The sequence below is a fragment of the Rosa rugosa genome, chromosome 1, assembly GCF_958449725.1.
Source record: "Rosa rugosa chromosome 1, drRosRugo1.1, whole genome shotgun sequence".
Classification (NCBI taxonomy): Eukaryota; Viridiplantae; Streptophyta; class Magnoliopsida; order Rosales; family Rosaceae; genus Rosa; species Rosa rugosa.
The window spans coordinates 8,342,517-8,352,669 of NC_084820.1; positions in this window are offsets into that span (position 1 = coordinate 8,342,517).

Genomic DNA, 10,153 nt, shown 5'->3' on the forward strand with positions numbered 1-10,153 from the left:
TCCATATGTGTACTCGTATTTCTCCCTTACTGATTCTGAGACCGAGATTGAAGCCTCTCGAGGTAAATCGATTTGTTATCTTCTTCTTTGATTAAGTTTTTGGGTAACTTGATATGTCTTGCTTTTTGTGATTGCTGATATTTGGTATAATAATCTCACTTAGTAAGAATTATGGTCTTAGTTTTAAAGTTCATGAATAATTGCAACAATCTAGTGCTGCTTGTTCATGGGTTTTTGTTGTACTTGTTATAGCTATGCAGTTTCTTTTGTTAAGTTTATGTAGAATGTAGCAGAAAATTTTAGGAGTTGTGGGTTTTGTAGTTGATGAGTGCCAGTGATGACCAGACTATTCGTATATGGAATGCTAGCAGTCGCTCACTTGTATTTCAGTTTTGATAGGCCATAATCATTATGTTATGTGTACGTGCCTCATTCCATCCTAAATGACCCTGCTTTACTGATGTTGGTAGTTAGGTGTCATTCATTTCCCTTAGTTTGGGTTATTTGTTCTTCAAATGCAATACAATTGGTTTTGTCATGACTTTCTTATGTAGTTTCTCATTTTATTTATGAGTTAGATATCGTGAACATCTGCTTAGTTTTTCTACTTATACTAAGTATGCTTATTAATTTTTGTATGGATTTTTGTATGCGTGCAGCTTTATAGTTACCTCCAGACCAAAGGCAGAAGCCGCCTGCCCTTCCAATCCACCTGCAATTGATTTTCCCTTGATTGATTGAATGGGATTTTGATATTCTGTAATATTGTTTCAGCTTTGTTACTTTGTCATACAGTATATGTGCAATGGAAAATCAAGATTATACTATTTCATTTACAGTTTTAGATCTGCTTTCTATTACTGAAATACCTCATATGTGACACTATTAATTGATCATTCATAGATCTTGGAATAGTAATTGAGAATCTTAGTGGTAACGACACTACGAGATTAAATGTATCGACAAGTTACCCAAGCCAAGTGGAATTTTGTTATTTTTTGACAAAATTTTCTTGCAGAAGAAAAGCAATGTTCTTTAAGATCCATATGGTTTTTTTTGAGATTTTGGGTTCTTCATTTTTATGCATTTGCTTTTCAAGTAATCATTATCACTGCAATATTATTCTTTGCAAGTTAGTAATATATTGTTCAATGAGCCATAACATTAACTGTGAAACTATAACTTCCCCTAGCTAACTGAAGATATTTTTTGGCAAAGAGACGTTTTATATCCATGTCCTTAGCCAAGTCATTGTTAACCTCAAGTCACTGGTTAAGTTACTAGCCATTTCATAGTTACGACCATGTCATTGTCAATCCATGACCAAGTCACTGTTAACCTCAAGTTACCGGCAAATTCACTGACCATGTCACCTCACTAATCATTTTACTGTCAATCTCTGGCCATGTCACTGTTAACTGCAAGTCACTGTCCATGTCACTGTCAATCTCTAGCTAAGTCACTGTTAATCTCAAGTCAACGACAAACTCACTGATCATGTCATTGTCAATCCCTGGCCATGTCACTGTTAATCTCAAGTCACGGGCAAAGTCACTGTTAACCTTAAGTCTCAGATTATGTAACTGATCATGTAACTGATCATGTCACTTACAATGTATGTAACTGATCATGTAACTGACCATGTAACTTACAATGTATGTAACTGACCATATCACTTACAATGTATGTAACTGACCATGTAACTTACAATGTATATAACTAACCATGTAATTGATCATGTCACTGACATTGTCATTGACATGGCCTGTGACTTCACTAGGCCAACTCCTTGGCAACGTGTGTTAACCTCATGTCACAGATTATGTAACTGATCATAATCACATGTCACTAATTAAGTAACTGACCATGTCACTAACCAAGTACCTATCAGTAGCCAAGTCATAAGTTAATAGCCAAGTCATTGTTAATCACATGTCACTAACTAAGTAACTGGCCATGTCACTAACCAAGTAAGTAACTGACCATGTCACTAACCAAGTAACTGTCAGTAGCCAAGTCACTATTAATCACATATCACTAACCAAGTAAGTAACTGACCATGTCACTAACCAAGTAACTGTCAGTAGCCAAGTCACAAGTTAATAGTCAAGTCACTGTTAATCACATGTCACTAACTAAGTAACTGACCATGTCACTAACCAAGTAACTGTCAGTAGCCAAGTCACTGTTAATCACATGTCACTAACTAAGTAACTGACCATGTCACTAACCAAGTAAGTAACTGACAATGTCACTAACCAAGTAACTGTCAAAAGCCAAGTCACATATTAATAGCCAAGTCACTGTTAATCACATGTCACTAATTAAGTAACTGACCATGTCACTAACCAAGTCACAAGTTGATAGCCAAGTCACTGTTAATCATATGTCACTAACCAAGTAACTAACCATGTCACTAACCAAGTAACTGTCAGTAGCCAAGTCACAAGTTAATAGCCAAGTCACTGTTAATCACATGTCACTAACTAAGTAACTGACCATGTCACTAACCAAGTAACTGTCAGAAGCCACTGTTATTGGTCAAAGTCACTGACTATGTCACTGGCCAAGTTACTGGTCATGTCTATGTCACTGCCATGTCACAGTCAAGTCCTGGTCAAGTTACTGTCAATCTCAAGTCACTGTTAACCTCAAGTCATTGGATAGTGACATGTTGTTGGCCATGTCACAGTCATGCACATGTTATTGTCAATTGTTGGCTATGTCACAGTCATGAACATGTCACTGTCAATCCATGGCTAAGTCACTGTTAATTGACTTGTGATCAATATTGGACATGACCAGTTGTTTCACATCATCAATGAATATTTGTTTTGGTTCATCATGCATATCCATGTAGCATAGATCGATAATGAAACAGTCGGGAGTTGCGACTTTTTTTATACCAAGGCGAGCATACAAGCTCAACCTACTTTGACAAAAGAGGCAAATACATCATGGAGTGCATATACAAGTGTAAAGAAATGAGAATAGAAGTGGAGGAGTAAAGAATTAGAAGTCCAACTATCATTTAACAAGTATCATTATGAAAAAGAAAAAAGAAAAATAACATGATGAATAACATTAGAAATTTCCAGACAAAAAGAAATGAAATATGTCGAAAATAGAGTTTATTATCTTCAAGCTCCAGCCACATTACATATGATTCTAAAGAACTACTCAACTCATATCCTATAAATTATGACACGTCCACAACATTAAAAAACATAGATTTGACTCGATGATATGTTGTTTTAAACCAATCTCCATTCTCTCAAAACTGATGACATATAAGTGCTTCAAACCATGAAAGCTGAGGGGATGCCACACTTCTTCACAAAAATCCAATGCATTCTTAGGTTAAGACCTCATCAATCGCATTTGGACCTCATCAATCACTCCCACCATCCATACATCTTCTACAAAACCTATGCTGGTATCATAAGAAAGATAGCCAATCACTGAAGGAAAGAAGGTTAAGACTTGAGAGGATAAATGTTTTAATTCTATCAAAGAGAAAGGACAAAATAAAATGCATTCTGGTCCAATTTAAGAATATATAAGTGCATCAATTTCAGAGAAGCTTCATGAATCATTTTCTAAGAACTAATCCTCTCAACTTATCAAAAACAACATCAATCCCATACAAACCAGACTCGAAAACTTCAACAACAGAAGCCTTCTAACAATCTTAACATCAATTCAATACACATCTGAAAAGGCACAAAAGCAATTTCAAAAATTCAATATCTAACTACTTGGACATTGTGATCTTTCTAGAATGAGGGGTCTTCGCCAAAATCGATCGAAGCTAATAAAATTACTTCATTACAACCACAACCACATGTAATAACATTATACTTCATTTACAAAATAATTCTAACAAGTTATTATCAAATATCCTTGAAAGTTAATAAAATATAAGAAGAACTTCCTCCAGCCTCACCTAAGGAGATGGTCTGTAAAATTTTCTTATCTAGGTCATCCCCTAGCTCAGCAGTCAGTTGAACTAATCAAACTAATCGTCCACCTAATTCATTCACCAAATCATATCACTATAGAAGCATTGATTTTCAAATAGCAAATCTGAACCTAGAATTTGTGCAAGTGAAACCTTTTCAAGGAAAGAGCAAAGTAGCCATATATAGAGATAAACCTTTGTAAATACAAGCACAAACAGAGAAAAGTTTGTCCATGGAAGAACTCATTAGTCTCAGGTATGAACACAAATCCATAAATTGACTTTCAGATTCAAATTATGTAGGGAGGTGATCTATAATATCATCATAGCTGCTACCAATAAGTACATATAAATATAGCAGCACACATAATCATAGGTCTATAATTAAGCATTGATTCCATACTAAAGATTTGCTTCTTCAATTCGACTGCAGAGAAAACAAAAATTCAAAAATGAAAACGCTGTTATAAATATTATATATATGTGGCTGTCCACTGTAAATACTCATTAGTTATGTCATTATGATGTAAACATTACTCCTATATAAAGGGGTCTAATGAGAATGAAATATACACTTCTACCTCCTCCTATATTCTGTTTCTCTATTCTATCTCTCTCTAATTCTCTAGTTTATAACACGTTATCAGCACGAATTTGCTCTTATTTTTTTTCTTCTTCTTCTTTGAACTCCATGATGATCTGCAAGCCTTATGGTGCAACATAGTTGCTTATGACTAAGGCTAATGATCTATGAGTTTTTCTTCTTTCTCTCCTAGATGAATATCAATTTTCTTTATGCGATCATTTACATGTATTTGTATGTATCTTTTATATAATATAATTGTTGAAAATTTATATTTCATATACGACAATGAGAACTACATGTTCCATTGCTCAAGACTCGAGTCCTCTGACCGAGTAGTCTTAGAACCTATGGTTCTATAGACATCACACGAATGTTTTTCTCGTGTGTTTCCTATGGGATCCATTGTTCATATTTATGAACTCTTCGAAACATTTGTTTCGTATATGAATTTTTCATAGAACATAGTGTTCTAATAATTATGGATCCTAATATATCTCATATTTTCTCTTTGTAGAAAGATGACGCATCTAACAAAATTGGACTATGATCCTCTTAAAATTTCTGGCAAGAACTATTTGATGTTGAAATTCACCTTATGGCCGGCTAAAAACCTTGGAAATGCCATCAAAGTTGACAATAAGTCATATGTGCAAGATCCCGCCAAGCCTATGATTTTCTTGCGTTATCATCTTGATAATATCCTAAAATATGATTACCTTACGGTGAAAGATCCACTTGAGATTTGGCAAGCATTGGCTGATCGATTTGCTCACCAGAAAACCATTGTTCTATCTAGAGCACGATATGAATGGACGCATTTTGCGCCTTCAGAACTTTAAATCTGTCACTGATTTTCAATTCCGCTATACATATGATTACCTCCCAACTAAAATTATGTGGAGAATCTGTCAGTGAAGATAACAAGCTCAAAGTCTCTGATTTTTTTTGTGGACAATGGAAAACATATTGATTACATGATTAGCGGCGGTTTTTCTTGACACCGATAAATTTTAAGCCTATGTTTAGGCGTTTTTTTTGTCTCTATTTATTTTGTTTAGTCATTTTAAGCCTATGTTTTGGCACCGATTAAACGTAATTATGTTTCATTATCTTTATCTGTTTAATCACATTTATTATGTTTAAATTAACTTTATTACAATTCTTTCATAACTGAATTTGTCATGAGAATTTGTTGCAAGAGTTACAATTATCATGATAATATTTTTAATTGCCATTATCTTGTAGTTATTGTTATTAATAACTCATTTTATTATCAATTTTATTACCATTCTCCGGTAATTATTGTTATAAGTAACTCATTCTATTACCATTTTCGATACTTACCATAGTTATTTATTTTATGCAATCATAATGAACATTTATTACTTATGATTATTTTTGTCATATCTACCTCATATGATTATGTCGTTTGTGAAAAAATAACAAAATTATTTTCCATAGCTGGGACTTGAACCCTGGTCTTTTTGGATGCAAACCAAATATATTAACCAACTAGACTACACCAAATTTATGATTATTTTGTTACAATGTTATATTAATGCATGTTTCAATTACTGACTCTAAATGAATCTGTCTCTATTTTAGAATATTCTGTTACTCACCAATTGATATCAACAATATCAGTTATATTTTCAACAGAATCGAGGTATGTATTTTTCATGAGTTTGACGACTTCAATTTGATCTCATCTTATTATCTTATCTAATAATTTGATATAAAATTGTCAATTTATAATGAGATCGAAACTACATGTTTCTTGATTCAATTTCATGAGGACTTAAAATTCCTCCGCTGATTGTTATACAATCAAATATATCGAAACCTCTTGTTTCTTGATCTCCAATTATGTTAGGACCTTTGTCCCTTCTCTTTATGAGTACATGTGAACCTCTGTTCACTCCACTCTTAGAACATGCTTCTAATTGTGAAGACTCAAACCAAATGTTTTGAGTATGAGGGCTATGATCCCTAAATCTATTATTTATTGGAGGATATGCTTATACTCATATGGACTATTGTCCCAGACTCAAATTTGAGTATATAATTTTGACATTTGTTTTCAGTGTCAAACAATAATATGAACCACGTGTTCATTAATAAATTCATTTTGAACCATGAATTTTCATGATAAATATAATGACAAACATAGTTGTCTTGCATGCATATAATGCAACTATGGACATGATCCATTGCAATTGTTGATAATTTTTCACAATTGATGCTTCCAAAAGCTAAGGTAACAATCATCTCAAGAGCTGCAGATCTTGATTGATGGCCGGCTCCAACTGAGCTCGTATTATGTTACCTATGTGGAATGCCATTACATATATTTGGTGATGAAAGTTTCACCTACATTAAGTTGTATTAATCAACTATAAGTATACTACTGTATACTATATCATGAATTAAAAATTTCATTGAGCCAAATAAAATTATTTTGGCGTGACCAATGTGTCATTATTTTATCTACTATGTCATGTAGACTTATCTGCATACTTTACATTGTTGTATGATACAACAATAATTGCAAACTTTCCTAACGAGGATATTATAATTTATCGCATATCTGCGAGTTGTCACTTTAATAAGACAATTCTCCCGTCATTAGGGGGAGAAATATTATGAAAAACGATATGAATTGGTGTGTGATATTTATGCACCATGTCTTATTATTATCTTAAGAAAAAGTCTCAATCAATTATGAGAAATTGAGAAAGTGACACTTATTAAAGACAAGTTTTTGACCTAAAAATTGGTTTGGGCTCGCCACCCACTAATGGATTTCCAATCCAAATTTTTTGCACACATATTTTGCGAATGGTCAAACTAGATGGTCTTCCCGCCGTTAGGGGGAGGAAACACTATTGTAACGGCGTGCATTATGTGGGATATATCCACCAAGTCCAATGTTTTAATCTCCCTATAAGGGAAGATTATACAAGCCCTATAACACTCGTTATGAGGTTATACAAAGATCCACATTCTTTAATTAATTTGTCCTTGAGAGCCAACAAATGCCCTAAAAGAGGCATGGGTACCTGATATGAATAAGCTTATTATAGCTAATGCATGCATATATTTTGAATGTGTGATAGATCTCTAATTGATGATCATTGATGATATCTCATCTGTAGTTGCAACTAAATATCATCAAGGGCTATATACTACCACGTTTCATTGTGTCGACAAATCATACTATTGGCCAAATTGGAAAGAGGCAATTCCAATGAATTTAAATATTGTAAACGTGATGATATACTTGGACTTTATCTACCTTAAAAATTACAAAGGGTGTACTAAAGTGAATTGAAATCACTATGACACAAGTCTCTTTATAGAGACATGGGCTTATCATTCTTCTCCAAGCGACAACTTTTCTATAAGTACAGTGTTACATATAGCTGTTATATTGATGAGAGGCTTATAGCAGGTTGTCATAGTTATTATGAAGATCTTAAAGGCAAATTACTAAAAGCAAATCCCCAAATGTGTCATTATAAGCATGCATATTGCTTAATCAAATCCTTGACCGATTCATATTGCCCAAGGGCAAGTCTATTAATGAGTAAAAGAGCTTAAGGCTCACTCATGGAATCAAAAGGTCTAAAGTTTCATAGATACTCATTCATTTACAGTCAAAGTAACTTATTGCCTCAATGAGTACTATGACAAGACTAATAAATCGAATTCGAATCACGCTCACAATGTTGCAACATATTCTAACTTTCGCGAAGTTATGAATTTTTCTAAAGCTCATATTGAGCCTATATGAAATTATCAATTACACAAATTGATATTTATGGCTAAGTATGCCATACATAAATTTCAATGCTCGGAATATTGTATAAAGGTAAATGTGTCAATTGTTGTTCCTTTATATTGTTATTCTTTAACTAATATCTTTATCTATAATTTGAGCATATGAAATTGGTTCTACTTGAGGTAAGATTTATTATCATAGTTTTATTGGTATTACCCTAACCTTCGCAGGAATTGCAATTCATGATGAGTCCCCTTTTATGCAAAGCACACATAGTCTCACCTATGTAATCGACACACCATATCTAATATACATGGTGCATGTATTTTATTACATACATGATTGAAGCTTGCAAAAATCAGGGGGAGATTCTCATCAGGGGGAGCATTCAAAATATGCTACCTAGGACATATGCGCGTTGTACTCTTTTTCTCCTTCGACCAGGGTTGTTTTTGTCCCACTGGGTTTTTGTTACCTGGCAAGGTTTTTGACGAGGCAACATTAAGAGCGTCCAACACCATATCATTTAGTGGTGAACATCCAAGGGGGAGTGTTATAAATATTATATATATGTGGCTGTTCACTGTAAATACTCATTAGTTATGTCCTTATGATGTAAACATTACTCCTATATAAAGGGGTCTAATGAGAATGAAATATACACTTCTACCTCCTCCTATATTCTGTTTCTCTATTCTATCTCTCTCTAATTCTCTAGTTTATAACAAACGCAACATGCAAAAATCGAAACGAAATGAAGAAAAGCATGTTGTGAAAATTCAAATTCACTGACAGGGAATTAGAGCTCGAGAGCTTGATGCTGAGAAGCTCGCCGGTGCTTATTGGATTGATTGGAATTTTGGTTTTTCGATTCGGGAAAAGAACATGAACAGAGATATGCTGGACCTCTGGAAGGCCGTCATGCTCCGGCGATGGTGACATTCTCAGCGGACTCGTAAAACAAGCCGAAGGTGTTCCATACGATGTTAACGTCTTACGTCACCATCAACGAGAACGAAGAGAGCTACAGATCGTCGTTTTCAGACGCCGATTTGTCAGTGATGGCGGACGGTGATGCGGATTTCGGTGGATCTCAGAGAGAGAGAGAGAGAGCTGTGATCTGGTTTTTTTTTTTTTTTTTTGAAATGTAGCTGTGATCTGGTTTTGACGGGTATATTAATACCAAGGGTAGAATGAGAATCAAAAAAATTGAAAACTGACATTTTTTAACATAACCTCATTATTCATAAGGACTAAATTAATATTAGGAGGGTAAATTCCTCCTATGGTACCTAAGGTATTGCTACTTGGACAGTTTGATATCTGATGTATTAAAGGGGACAGTTTGGTACTTGAAGTTAGACTCCGTTTGACACTTTGGTACTTTTGTTAATTTGTTTGTTAAATGTAAGGATAAAATTGACATTTAGAATTTATGTATAAAAACATAATAAAAAAACATGAGTTTGTGGGTTGATTTTCTTCATAATTTTATAGGTATGAAGACCTAAAATAATACCAAATAATATCATCGCATTGTGTTTATGAAGAGGAGGAAAAATCTAAGTTTTGGAGGAAAATCAGTGGATTCATAGAGAATAGTACAAAAAAAATATCTGATTATTATATTTTTTTAACATAAAATTCGAATATTTCACCTTCAACATAACTCATAAACATTAATTCATACCTATAAAATTATGAAGAACGGCAATCAACCCACAAACTCATGTTTTTTTATTATGTTTTTATACATATATTCTAAATGTCAATTTTATCCTTACATTTAACAGAAAAATTAACAGAAGTACCAAAGTGTCAAACA